The sequence below is a fragment of the Octopus sinensis genome, linkage group LG12 (assembly GCF_006345805.1).
Source record: "Octopus sinensis linkage group LG12, ASM634580v1, whole genome shotgun sequence".
In the NCBI taxonomy this organism is placed as follows: domain Eukaryota; kingdom Metazoa; phylum Mollusca; class Cephalopoda; order Octopoda; family Octopodidae; genus Octopus; species Octopus sinensis.
Window position 1 is genome coordinate 38,410,267 of NC_043008.1, and position 15,623 is coordinate 38,425,889.

Genomic DNA, 15,623 nt, shown 5'->3' on the forward strand with positions numbered 1-15,623 from the left:
TATAGAAGCTAATAACAAATGTCTGATAATAACTAGCAGCAATAGAAGTATCACAGAGTAGATTAGCATCCAAGTAAATGGTTTTGAGTTTTGTTAGGGGTTTGTTTTATTCCCCCAGTTGTAGGCATCTCACTTCATTTAAAGAAGTTAATGACCGAGCAGAAAGCACAAATCTTACGATTCCTTCTTTAGTTCTTTAGATTTCATGTCAATCATGGCAAAAGCATTCATCATCATCATCATCATTGGCATCATCATCATCATCATCATCATCATCATCATCATCATCATCATCATCATCATCATCATCATCATCATCATCATCATCATCATCATCATCATCATCATCATCATCATCACCATCATCATCATCATCGGCACCACCACCACCACCACCGCCGCCGCCACCACCACCATCCCCCCATCCCCCACCACCATCATCATAATCATCATTGTAATCATTATCATCATCATTATTTAGTGCCAATGTCCCATACTGGCACAGTTGAACAGTTTGACAGAATCCAACAGGTCCAAGAACTCTATCGTGTTCCATTATTTATTCACTTATGCAAAGTTTCTTTTAAGCTGGATGCTCTTCTTAAGACCAACGATTTTACAGTGAAATAAGCATAAGCAACAAAGTAAATACTCTTATATAATGTCCCACCCATCAGAAACTTCATGGAATACTACGACAGCAAAAGACAGAAAGAAGATACGTATCCTGAAATAAATACAATATTCAAAGAAGAATCTACTGCCAAGTAATTGCCCATCAGTTGTATCATTGTCAATACACACAACATTGGTTTTTGAACAAGGCTGAACCTAATACTTCAATGGTGCTTACTTTATATATGAGGTGGTGAGCTGGTAGAAACGTTAGCATGCCAGGCGAAATGTTTAGAGGTATTTCGTCTGCCGCTACGTTCTGAGTTCAAATTCGACTTTGCCTTTCATCCTTTCAGGGTCGATTAAACAAGTACCAGTTACACACTGGGGTCGATGTAATTGACTTAATCCTTGTCTGTCCTTGTTTGTCCCCTCTGTGTATAGCCCCTTGTGAGTAGTAAAGAAATGGGTGCTTACTTTATAAAATCTAAAAGAATGGACAGCAACTTTGAACTTGGCTGAATTTTCATTCAAAATATAAAGGGATGAGTGTAAATATAACAAGGTGCTATTTACAAAGCTTTGCTGTTTCTGCTACTTTGTTGCCACCATCATCATCATCATCAGATACAAAATATTGAAAGAAAGCAATGGTTCTGATATTGAATTAAATTGTGCTGTTGGGATTTGATTATACCTGGAAGCAATTTAATTATTGTGTTATGGCAGCAAGTTTAGTACCACTTCAGCTGTAAAATTAGTTTTCTTAATAGGCATTTTCGGTAGTAATTATCATATTCTAATATATGATGATTAAAAAATGCATTGTATGAGTTGACAGCAAAATATATTGAAGCAGGGGAGTAAGAGAGTAGGGGTAAAAAGAGACAGAGAGAGACAAAATAAAAACAAAGGGAGAGACCCCGAGATGATCTGCAGATAAATAAGTATGGGGTCAGATTTGAGAAAATTAGGTCTCACCGACAAAATAATAGAGTATAAATGCAATTAGTTTGTATGGCATTCATTCCTTGTTAATACAGTAAAATGGGCATTAAAACAATGACAATATATAACAATGATTCAGGTTTCAGTGCATAATGATGCATACATTTAGCCCAGATTGCATTACCTCTAATAAACACCAATTCCTCATATAAAGCCATTTGAATGGTTGAAAAAGTAGAACTGGTTTAAAAGTTGTAATGGTGAGGATTTCTGGTTCTTTATAATTGGATTTCAAATACTGACAATATTCTATTTTGTCTTTCAAACTCCAGGTTTTATGACACGAATACCAATAATGCATTGTAGGTTTATTTAACTGGCTGCTTCTGGATTCCTCCTCTTAAAGTACAAAACAATGAAGGAATCTCTAATTGGTGATTTGACCTGGAAGAAATAGTAACTAAATCTCCTGTAAATCACATCCTACTATTGAATAATGAAGTGATAGACACAGGAATTGAATAATCTTCTTTGTTTGCATCAACATAGTCATCATCATTGTAATTATTCTTTTATTTTGTTTCAGTCATTTGACTGCGGCCATGCTGGAGCTCCGCCTTTAGTCAAGCAAATTGACCCCAGGACTTATTCTTTGTAAGCCTAGTACTTATTCTATCAGTCTCACTTGCCAAACCAGCCATTGGTTGTCAAGCGATGTTGGGGGAACAAACACAGATACACAAACATATATATATGTATATATATATATATATATATATATATATACGATGGGCTTCTTTCAGTTACCATCTACCAAATCCACTCACAAGGCTTTGGTCAGCCCGAGGCTATAGTAGAAGACACTTGTCCAAGGTGCCACGCAGTGGGACTGAACCCAGAACCATGTGGTTAGTAAGCAAGCTACTTACCATCCAGCCACTCCTGTGCCATTATTAACATCACCATCAATATCATTATTAACATCATCATCATCATCATCATCATCATCATCATCATCATCATCGTCGTCGTTGTCATCATCTGTTACCAATTATCTTCCACTATTTATCCTCTATGCTGGTATGTGTTGGATGACTCAACAGGATGCAACAGGTTGGCAGACTATGTCATGCTCCAATGTGTTCTTCAGTATGGTTTCTACAGCTAGGTGTCCTTCCTATTGCTAACCACATGTTAGTGAGTTCTGGGTGCTATTTTCTCACTGTACCATAGCTCACAAGACATAATTCCTCTTTGACCGATTGAGACAACAGTAGAGAGGAAGGCAGCTTCATGCTAGATGATGGAAGGTTAAAGTTTGCAAGAAAAATAAATAAATGAATAAGAGCCAGAACATGATTTTTCACTGTAGAAGTGGTACATGGCTGCTCACATGGAGGATAAAAAAATCAACATGCATGAGCATGCCTGGAATGCCTTATAGGTTATTTCAGTCAGGATTGACCAGGGACTAAATGAAGAACAATACAAACAGCAATTACAGTTTTGTTTCTATGGAAAAAATTACTATTTCTCCAGTAAAACTAAGAGTGTTCCACATAAGTGGCTAAACTGATTGTAAAATACATCAGTTTTTCTTTCCTCTTTATATTTTTTCTTGAAGAAAATGACATTTTACATAAGAGAAACAAAAACATCAATGGTATAGAAACAGAAAAAACATTAGTTAATACGAAATTGTGAGGCTTTTCTTTTCATAAAAGTTCTTTTTAACATGACATAATGGAAATTATTTGCTGACATGTCTGGTGAACAGAACACATTTCTGCATTATGTAAGGTTTCTCATCTATGCACATATTAGACACCTGCACAAACACCCCACCACCACACACACAAACTCATGCATACATATATTATGTATGTATTTATATATAATTTCTATAAAATATGTGGTATATATATATATATATATATATATATATATATATATATATATAAATATATATATAAAATATATATATGTATATATTATATATTTTCTATAAAAATTATTTTTTAAATATAGGTTATATATATATGCTAATATTTTTATTTAGTACACTTATACATCTGTTACATCTTCACCATCTCTTTCCCCTCTCTCCCCTTTCTCTTTCTTGCTGAGGTAGTCATGATACCTACTTGTGTCCCCCTCTCTTCATACTCTAACCTGTCATCACCTGGCGCAAAGCCACCTCCTTCATCACTGCTCCTGCTTCAGATGAGGTGAGGGTTTCACCTTGTAAGCTATATAGTGACCTCACTCTTGCTGATGCTTGCATAAATAGTTCCCAGTACACTCTGTAAGGTGGTTGGTGCTAGAAAGGGCATCGTTTCTTAGGAACAATGTCAAAGCAGACAGTAGAGCTTGGAGCAATCTTTTAACTTGTCAGTTCCTGGCCAACCATCCGACTCATACCAGCATGGTAAACGGACGTTAAATGATGATGACGATGATGATGATGACAACGATGATGATACATATGGGCACGTATTTGTGTTTATACACAGACACACGTGCACACACACAGGATATAATTGTACAAATTACACATGTATATGTAATTTGATTATTCCATTAAAGCCATGACAATAATTTTAAACCCAGGTCTGATTGTGGATAACAGGGATCAGCAAGAGACATAAGGGGCAGGTAGATCAATAGATTGATAGACATGCTGACAGGTAACTGTCAATGAGCTTTTAACTATGATAATTATATTCACATGTAATAATGACATGTATTTGCTTCTTGCGCAAGAATTTACCTGAGTCAGTGACAGAAGTGATGGTGGCGGTAGTAGAAACAGTAGAAGTAGTAGAGGCCTGTGCTTGGATTTTGGTTCTGAGAACTAATTCTCAGTACATAATCACTTGTTACAAGGTGTGCGACAAATAACTGTTTGTTTACTTATTTACATTCTTCGCTTTCCGCTCCTCCTCCTCCTCCTCCTCCTCTTCCTCATCGTTAACCTTTTCATGTCTCTGTCAAGTGATGAGATATATTCTGACAGAAACTGAAATGCATTATTCAGAATTCCAACAATGCTTATTGATTATTTTAGTCAGGTTAAAAGGTACGTACAGCGTTTTATCTTGGATAACTTTGCTGAGCTCAGGAAAATAGGATTTCACCAAGATTTCGTGTAGCACTTCATTTCATCTTTCAGCTGTATTTTTAATCTATATTTGATCCTGAATCCTAGCCACTTTAACTTAGCTCACTTGAATCAATGAATGAATGCAGGAAGTAAGAAATGTAATAAAAACAGCCTGTGATTTTTAAATTTATCTTTGCATAACCCTAAATAAATCTTTCTGCTCTTATACAACCAATTTTCACAAGTCACTAGATAGATATCCAGTAGATTTCCATTCTATTAGATTTTATTATTAGATTCTGTTTTGTAATATTTTGTATACACCGATTAAGGATAGCAAGTTAGCAGAAATCCCTTGAAGAACTTAAAGTTCATCCCTTCGGTGTTTCGTGCTCAAATTTTGCTACTGTCAGATATAACTTTTGATCTTACTGAATTGATTAAATAAGAATCAGTTACATGGTGGGTTAACTAAAGACACAAACTTTGTATATATATGTAAGTAAAATCAATAAATAATAATGATCAGTAAATATGTATACGTATATATGTATGTCTCCATATATGTATTGATGTATGTTTCTGTATGTATTTATAGGGCCAGGTATATATATATGTATATATATATATATATATATATATATATATATATATATATAATATATATATTATATATATATATATGTATACATATGTATATGTGTATAAATATATATCTATACATATATATCATATATATTATATATATAGAACATACATGCATACTTATATACATATATTTGTAAAAGGAAAAGAATGACTTCAGTGGTAGTTCTAATCGATTTAATTTTCTGATAATATAATTTTACAGTTTGGTATACATACATACATCTATATATAAACATTTATATTCACATGCACACACAAACACAACACACACACACACACACACAACACACTCACACGACACACACACACGTATACACACACATATAGATAGATATATAGATAACTATATTCATGTAAATATAAGTTTATATATATATGTATGTTTACATGTACATTAGTATGCACATATATATATATACATAATTTTGTATATGGTATATATATATGTGCATATATGAAAACGTATGCGTATATTTATTATTTTATATATATATATGTAATGCATATATATACATGTATTCATATATATATATATATATATATATATATATATATATATATATATATATATATACATATACATATATGTATGCATATATACATATATATATGTATGTGTATATATATATATATATATATACATACATACATATATATGTGTATATATATGCATACATATATGTATTATATATATATATTATATATATTATATATTATATATATATATATATATATATATTATATATATATACATGCATATATAATATTTATGCAGATACACACATACTGGTGTCAATTCAATTGACACATGTCCCCTAAAAAACTAGGCCTTGTATTTTACATTTAGAAATCAATATATTAAATATCAATTTGTTTCATGTTTAGAGCAGAAAATATAACAAAAACATTGTAATGATTTCCTTTTATCGCTGTCTTAATGCAATAGAGTGAATTTCGGCAGCGGTGCCTACATTGCTGTGTTAACAGAGTCAGCAACACAACGGAGATCAGAGGCGGGCCAACAAACACCGAAAACAGAATTAGAACATAAAAGCTTGTATATGTATGTGTGTGTGTGTAAGGTGAGTATAGTGGTGGTGGTGGTGGTGGTGGTGGTGGTGGTGAAAAAATCTAATAATACTAATATTGAAAACCAAGCATGATGGTTATGATGATATTGATCTGGAAGAGCAAGAAGAAGGTGATGATGATTATGAGAATGTTGATGATATCAATGATGATGATGATGATGATGATCAGCATCAACCAGTCAAAAAAATAAATAAATAAATAAATAAAAATGTAAAATTAAGTGAAAGGGTTAAATTGCTTGCTCTACCTGAAAGCAGAATAAATTTGATGCTTTTTTTTTCTATCACATATAATTTCATTCTTTTTCTAAACAATCACGTTATATTCTAATTTGTACTCAAGTATGATTTGATTATCAGAAACTATGTTGTCATTAACGATGAACATTTTCCAACATCAAAACGTGCATTAGCTGAAGAATAAAAACAGCTTTCATTTACTTATCTAAGTTACTCGCAGGAAAACAGCCAGTATTGTTGGAGATGATGATATCAAATAATACATACCTGCAAAAGAGAGAAAAAAAAATTAATAAATAAATAAAATATCTTAATACCTATGAAATAAATATTCTCTTTTGTTATATAAGAACCAATACATTTATTGAGTAGGCTAATGGCATGTAATAAAATATTTATGATTAATATATCGTGGAAGCTGGAAGAAAACAAAAATATGGTGAAGTCCGGAAACTAGAACAACTTCTATGTTATATATTTTTTATATAAGTGTGTGTTTCTGTGCTCATATATACATATATATGTGTGATGTGTATATATGTATATATATATAGTATGTATGTATGTATATACATATATATATATACATATATATATGTATGTATGTATGTATGTATGTATATATATGTATATATATATGTATTATATATATATATATATATATATATATATATATATATATATATATATATATATTATATTGAAAATCAAGTAAGGGTTGGTTTTGAGAAGGGCATCAAGCTGTAGAATATTGCCTCAAATCTTTCAGTCATACCTGTGTGGGTTGAAGTTGATTTGAGGCATCATCATGCCAGTATGATGTTGTTGATGATGGTGATGATGATGGTGATGGAAAACATAATATATTTACATCTATTTATCTGTGTGTGTGTAGTCTATGTATATATTTTTTATAGTATATGTGTGTATATATATATATATATATATTATATATATATATATATATCCCATATATATATACTACTATATATATATAATATACATATATACATATAATACATATATATATACATAATATATATAAATAGAGATTAATGCAGGTGTAATTCAAATACTTTTACTTCCGACACATGTTTTTGAGATTTCACTGATATTATTCAAAAGGAATAAAATGGTGTAAAACAATGTTATCTTCTCTTCAGGGAAGTGAAGAAATGAAACTTGTCAATAAGTCATTTTAACAGAAAATGATGGATATGTATAGTGATTAACTGAACGCTATTAATATTGTTTGAAAAAACGTTATATGATATAACATCAGAGGTAGCCTATAGAAAGAGGAGGGATAAATTAAAGAAAAGTTAAATAAATGACAAGTATATGACTTTATGTATAGTAAATAAAACCTTATAAACTAGGAAAAACCCAAAGTTTCTACCTTTAAAAACAAAGAGTTACAACCTCTTTACTTTTGTGATTTTTGCTACCTTGGTAACTATTTTTTCCATATTAATTGTTAACAAGGGAAAAATACATACATCTATTTATATATATATATATATCTTATATATATATATATAATATATATATATATAATATAATATATATATATATATATAGATAATGTGTGTGTGTGTGTGTGTGGTGTGTGTGTGTGTGTGGTGTGTGTGTATAAATATATACATGATCAAGTAGAAGCCAGGAAATGGGTGTTGCTCTGAATGGTTTCTGAATGTGATTTACATGTGTGCAGCAGCAGCATCAGCATCTCAGATATGGTAGAACTATTTTATTGTCAATCGTGATGAAGCTGTGATCGGAAAATCAGTTAATCAGTTACTGATCAATGAAGTAATTTCTGGCCATGAAGAAAAAGTCTAGTTTCTAATCCTAGGTTTTGGTAGGTAATTATGATGAAATCATTAGGAATAAATGAGATTCTGAGACCTTTGCATTTGTGGAGAATTTTAGGGATTTACTGCATTACTGCATGTTGTCCAAGACACTAGAAAATTAGGTTTAAAAATTGCTTCTTTGATATTAGGAGACACTGTGTCTTCATAGTACCGAGGGAGATATGTTTGGTTTTGGTTTGTATAGGTATATGAATGTATGTACATAGGTCTAGGTATGTGTGTGTATGTATATATATATATATATATACCAGAGTAAGTACATAAATGTGTTTGTATGTAACATGGTGGAAAAAGAGTACTCAAATACCAGAGGTAGAGTTAAATGCATGAATGAGAAAGGAAAATTTTATTTTGTTTATTTTCAACATTGTATTTGCTATCTTTAAAAAGATTCAAAAGAGTTTTGTGTTACTTGTTAGTAATTTCTTTTGTAGTTTCATAATTCTGATTTTTAAACATAACTGTTATTGCAGGGTTTAGTGAAAGAAAAGGCATTATTATTATTATTATTATTATTATCATTATTATTATTATTATTATTTTTATTATTATTATTGCCTTTGCACAACTTCTAATGCTGGAGATGTACTACAGTGTCAGCTGTTCACTACCAGGGAAATAAGGTAACACCTCTTATTTTTCGAGCGGTTCCAAGCAGTGCTGTTTTCTGCAAGTGCTCCACCCTTATTCCAGCCCCTATTTATTCCATGTACTTCTTGAGATTTTTGCTCACTGTTCCCAGGGCTCCAATAATTATTGGCACTACTGCTACCTTTTTCATCGACCATAACTGCTTAACTTCCCAAGCTAGCCTGTCATATCTCTCGACTTTTCTTTCTTCCTTATCACATATCTTGTTGTCAGCCAGGCATGCTACGTCTATGACCCAGCATAATTTGTTTTCTTTCTCAATTAAGACTATGTCTATCTTCTTCTTCTATTTATTATTATCATTATTATTATTATTATTATTATTATTATTTAGTAAGTATTATGCAGATGAGTAGTATATTTGTCCTTTATGGCATTCCATACTTCTTGCTAGCTTCTGTAGTCTCTCCCTCAGCATCTTTAGTATCTCCATGTATGTTGGTGTGAGATGTTCTTTCTTTCATACACTCCTCTCCATACATCTTCTGCAACTTTGCATAGGCCTCTGAGCAGGTATCGCCATGACAACTTTTTCTGTCATGGTCAATGCGACAATCAGACGCTACACACCTTCCTTCTAAGTAGTGCTGTAAACAGCAGAAGTGAGCTAGAATATCAAAACTTAATGTGCATGCACAACAGTATTTAAGATCAATTTGTGTCCAGCAGCTTCATTCTACATGCTCTACCTTCGTTATTATAGGAACAGTCCAGATATTTATTGATCAGACCTTGTGTATATATATATATACAGTTAATCCAAACAAGAAAGCACAAAAAAACACAACAACGCGAGGACGTGGAACAAATATAGTATTATTGAATGCTCAGGAAAGAAGGAAAGAAGGAAAGAAGGAGGGTTTAACATTTCAAGCGGAGCTCTTTGTCGGAAACATAGGAGAAGGAAAGATCCAGAGAAGGGAAGACAGAGGAAAAAAAATCGCCAATATATATATATATATATATATGTATGTATGTATATATGTATGTATGCATGTATATTCATATATTTGTGTGTATACTTACATAGAAATGTATGTTATGCACATATGAATTATATGCAGATTCCTATGTGTACACAAATATATATATAATAACGTGCTCTACCTTCGTTATTATAGGAACAGTCTGAATATTCATTGATCAGACCTTGTGTATACATATATATATGTATATATATATATATGTATGTATGTATGTATGTATGTATGCATATTCATATATTTATGTGTATACATACATAGAGATGTATGTTATGCACATATGAATTATATGTAGATTCCTATGTGTACACAAATATATAATTATATTTATTTTTATATGTTTATTGAAATGTGTATATGGGTTGTTTTCGATTTTTTCACTAAATTCTGTTATGACTCCTCCTACTCCTCCTCGGATGCAATTGTTAGTTTATTGCTTAATTTTTTTTCTATTTTTTTTCGTATTTTTGTTTTCTCAAACTGATATAAATGCTGCAACATGTTCTTGATATTTTCAATTGAAACAGAGCAGGAATAATCCCAAACACAAAGAGTGGGGGTGTGGTGGGGTGGAAAAACATGTTCATATTAAATAGAATTTGGTACTTTCACGGTTTATATTAAAATGATTATTACTGTTATTATTATCATTATTATTATTATTATATTATGATGATGATGATGATGATGATGGTGGCGATGGTGACGACGACGGTGATGGTGGTGGTGGTTGTGATGATGATGATGATGAGGATGATGAGGATGATGATGATAATTATGTATTTTACAAAAGAAAGAAAGAGAAAAATACTCATTGCAAGAACTAGTCAGTACTTTTAGCAACAAAGGAATTTCCTCTGTACAAAGAAAATTCCAATGAAATGGTGTTAGAAACATGATGTTGTATAACAGTGAGAAGTGTGCAATGAATTAAGGAAACTCTGCAGCAGCTGAGGTGAAAAATAAAAAAAAATGGGGGAATTTCTCTAGAATAGTCAAGAGAATGGTATTTTGCATCTGCATAAGTTGGATTTAAAATCAAATCAAAAATCAGAAGAGCTTTAAATTAGTGTAACAACATGAGATGAAATAAATACTTGAGTTCTGGACAGAGTGTTTTGTCTGAGATGTATATGCATACACTCACTTAATTGCTTATTGCTGCCCATTGAATCCAATAATGACCATTCCTCTTCATTTGTGAATTCTTTGATGACAGCACATTTCAGTCTTTAATAGGCAGTTTTGGTTTCAGAATCGGCAGAAATGCTTGATTAGAGAATCCAAGTTGCACTCAAAATGCATTTTTTTTTTACTTGTTTCTAGCAGTCCTGGATCTGTTTCTTCTCCATATCTTCAGCACTCAACTTACTCCAGCAGCAAGGACATAAAAGTGAATATTTTCTACTCTAGGCACAAGGACTAAAATTTCTGGGGAGGGGGGCTAGTTGATTAGATCGACCCCAATACACAACTGGCACTTAGTTTAATGACCACGAAAAGATGAAAGGCAAAGTCGACCTCAGCGAAATTTGAACTCAGAATGTAAAGACAGATGAAATACCGCTAGGCATTTTACCTGGCAGGCTAATGTTTCTTATTTCTTTATTGCCCACAAGGGGCTAAACATAGAGGGGACAAACAAGGACAAAGGGATTAAGTCAATTACATCGACACCAGTGCATAACTAGTACTTAATTTATCAACTCCCGAAAGGATGAAAGGCAATGTTGACCTTAATATAGTATATAAGATAGGAGTTGTAAAAATTTCAAGTATCTACATTCACACCACTCACACACACACACACTGGTTATATATATATATACATATATATATACATATATATATATATATATATATATATATGTGTGGTGTGTGTGTGTATGTATATACTGTTGTGTCTGGGGAGAGTCATTTTCTTTTTGTACCTTATAATGTAACACACTCACCAGTAAAACTTCCACTTATTTCTTATTTTTATAAAAATAAAATAAAATAAAAATTAAAATAAGAAATAAGTGGAAGTTTTACCGGTGAGTGTGTTACATTATAAGGCACAAGAAAAAAATGACTCTCCCCAGACACAACAGAATATGATTCAATGCACAAACTCACATAAAGAATCTTGCAAACCAAATCCCAAAACAAAATATATTTTAAAAAATTTTTTTTATTTATCTAGTTTCAGCTCACTAGCTGTGGCCATGCTTATATATATATATATATATATATAGGGGGAAGCTTTATGAAAAATAAACAAAAGACGAAGGCAGGTGGAAGACAAACGAACAATTGTATTAGTAGGCGCTCAGGATATAAATAAAACAAGTCTTTAACGTTCGAGCCTACGCTCTTCAACAGAAAGATACACAGAAGGAGAAAAACACAGAAAGAAGGAGAGAAAAAAAAATGCGTGCAGTAGCTAACGAATCAACATGGCGATATATATATATATATATAAGTAGATAGGTAGAAAGATAGATTTATAATATACATACATATATGATATATATGTATGTAAATATATATATTGAGAGAGAGAAAGGGGAGAGAAGACTGTGCAACTGTCACCACTGCACTGGTTAACTTGAAGTATTTGCTTTATTTGAAATCAAACTAAAGACAAGTACATTGCATTGTTTTGAATATTTTTTTATATAATAGTATTCTTTGGTTATGCACTTTCTTATAATTATGATATTTAGCATGTGAGGATTTGTATGAGGAATTATAGGTGATGTCTAGACCACTTCTTTATTTATACATCTGTATGTAAAGGGAGAAAGTGTAGTAAGAGATTTGTACATGTATATGCATAGGTATAAGTGAGCATTATTCGTTTTGAACAACTATGAAGTGCTATTTCTATACAAAATGGAGCAATTAAGTACAAAAATTATTAATGTTGAAAGACAATAGAAATCAGAGCTAACAAAAGTGAAAATTCTGAACAACAGAAAGAAAAATCTTTAACATTCTTTGAATGTAATTTAATTCGTTCTTTTTACACAAATTCTAAAACAGTTTTACAACACCGTTATCCTATTTAGTGATATTAGCTCTTCACACCTGTTTATCATTACGTTGGTTAATGAGGTGTTTTAAGAACTTGGTACTCTGTAAACAGGTGTGCTGACCATATTTCTAATGAAATACAGTCTCTCACTTGTAACTAATTTGGAAAATATAACCTGGGATTTGAAGGAATTTTGTGAAAATAAGCAACATTTCTATATTGGTATGGTGTTTGAAACATTACTTAACAAAAATTTTATACATATTATTACATTAAACTTGACCGCATGTCACCTTTAGTGACTCTACGAGTCATTCAGTTGGAAGCATTTGGCCCAGGTCTTCAGTTTGTACGCACCTCCCCCCGCCCACTTCCATTCCACCAGTCTTGGAAGACCTGTACAGGATCATAGGTACTGCCTGACCCCTTAATTTTTGTCCTTCACTTGTTTAAACCATTGGGCTCTAGCCATGTATGGGCACCCCCTTGAAAAGATCTTAGTTGTACAAATCAACCCCAATACTTATTTTTAAGTTTATCACTCTCTTTTCCTGAGCCATTAAGTTATGGGGATTAAACAAACTAAGGATGGTTAAGTTGTGGCTGCATAGGAAGCAAACACAGATATATGAATATATATGTCAGGCTTCCCTACAGTTTCCTGGAGTTGCAAAGCAAGTTTCTTAACCAGACACCTATGCCTGAGTCTGGTGAAAAAGATTTCAAAGAAATGTGGTTGTAGTTCTGACAAACTATCCACTCTGCCATTAAATATTTTCCTCCCACACCAAAAAGAGCAGATTAGATACAAGCAATGAAATATACAAGTGTGGCACTTTAATACTTAATTCTCATTACGCCGTTGACTCTGCATCATGTCCCAGAGCTAGCAACACATTACACCTGCTTTTGTGTAAACATTTATTTATATCAAACGCAGAAAACATACAAGCACTTCAGTGATTAATGGATATATCCATAGATACATAGATACCTACATACATATATATATGTTATATATATATATACACACTGTATATATATATATATATATTATATATATATATATATATATATATATATATATATATACATACATATATATATTTTTTATATATATGTGTGTCGTTTATGACCTCATATCTGTCTGCAAGCATTACATAGTCTTCAACAACTTAGCTCAACTCGCTTAAGACTTCATGCCTAATTAAGAAATCATATTTATCAGAAACTGTTTCATTCTCATGTTGCACTTTACCAATTTTATTTATTTATTTTTTTCTGTATGTTTTCTTCTTGAGAAGATATCAAAATCAAACAAGCATTCATGCAAAGCAAACGATGGCGATGACAATGACGATAATGATGGTGATGAGGATGATCATAATAATAGTGATGATGATGATGATGACGACGACAAACATATAATAATAAATATAAAAATGTAAAAAAGTAATGAAACTTAAATAAAAGACAAAAAGGCTATAGAAAACATGTACGAAAATTAATTGTTCTGAAAACTCAATATAAATCTTCTCATGCAATTCATAGATTCTTGTGAAGCAAAGTTGTCTAATTTAAGCAGCTTATATACAGTGTGCATTGCAACGATGGAATATATATATATATATATATATATATATATATATATATATATATATATATATATATATACACACACATATATATATATATATATATATATATATATATATATAGTTGTATGTATTATATATATATATAAACAAATAAAAAGGCCATCTTATCACCGAAGAATTGATCCGAGATGTCTAATACATCTACTGAGATCTGAACGAAAAAGTACTAAAATAAAACAGCAAAATAGCAGAATGTTACTAGCTTAGATTTCCCACAGAAAACTCAAGAAATAAACGTAAAGACAAAAATATTCTGAAATAATTTGATTGCTAAAAATGTTTATAAGTGAGTAGAATAAATTCTTCGGTCAGCAATTGTCAGTGTGTCAGTGTCATCCTCATCGTTGTCGTCGTCACCCTCATTGTCGTCGTCGTCGTCATCATCATCTTTGTTATTACTTTTCTTTTTTTTACCATAACCCAATTGTAACGAAAATTACTGCAAATGTATGAAAATTAAGTACCAGAAACAGTAAAATGCAAATGGAAAAATCTTGTTTTTTACATTTACATACATACATACAGTCATACATTCATACACATGCACACATGCGCCCACACACACACACATATAACATTTCACATATATATGCATGTATGTATGTATACATATATATAAGTGCATTATATCATCATTATCATCATCATCGTGTAATGTCCGTTTACCTTGCTGGCATGGGTTGGACGGTTCGACTGGGGTCTGGCAAGCCAGGAGGCTGCACCAGGCTCCAGTCTGATTTGGCAATGTTTCTACAGCTGGATGCCCTTCCTAATGCCAACCACTCCGAGA

At 31.7% G+C, this 15,623-nt stretch overlaps 1 protein-coding gene across 3 annotated transcripts in view; it reads right to left on the bottom strand.

The window, feature by feature from the left end:
• The window catches only part of LOC115218045 (Down syndrome cell adhesion molecule), a 665,166-nt gene that overhangs the window by 425,086 nt on the left and 224,457 nt on the right, over nt 1-15,623 (bottom strand). The window contains exon 1 of one of the 3 annotated variants that reach the window (XM_036507877.1): nt 6,847-6,868. The exons of the other annotated variants lie outside the window; for them this stretch is intronic. The gene's annotated coding sequence lies outside the window, so the exon portion shown is untranslated. Of the gene's footprint in view, nt 1-6,846; nt 6,869-15,623 lie in introns of those variants that run through there. 3 annotated transcript variants of the gene reach the window in all.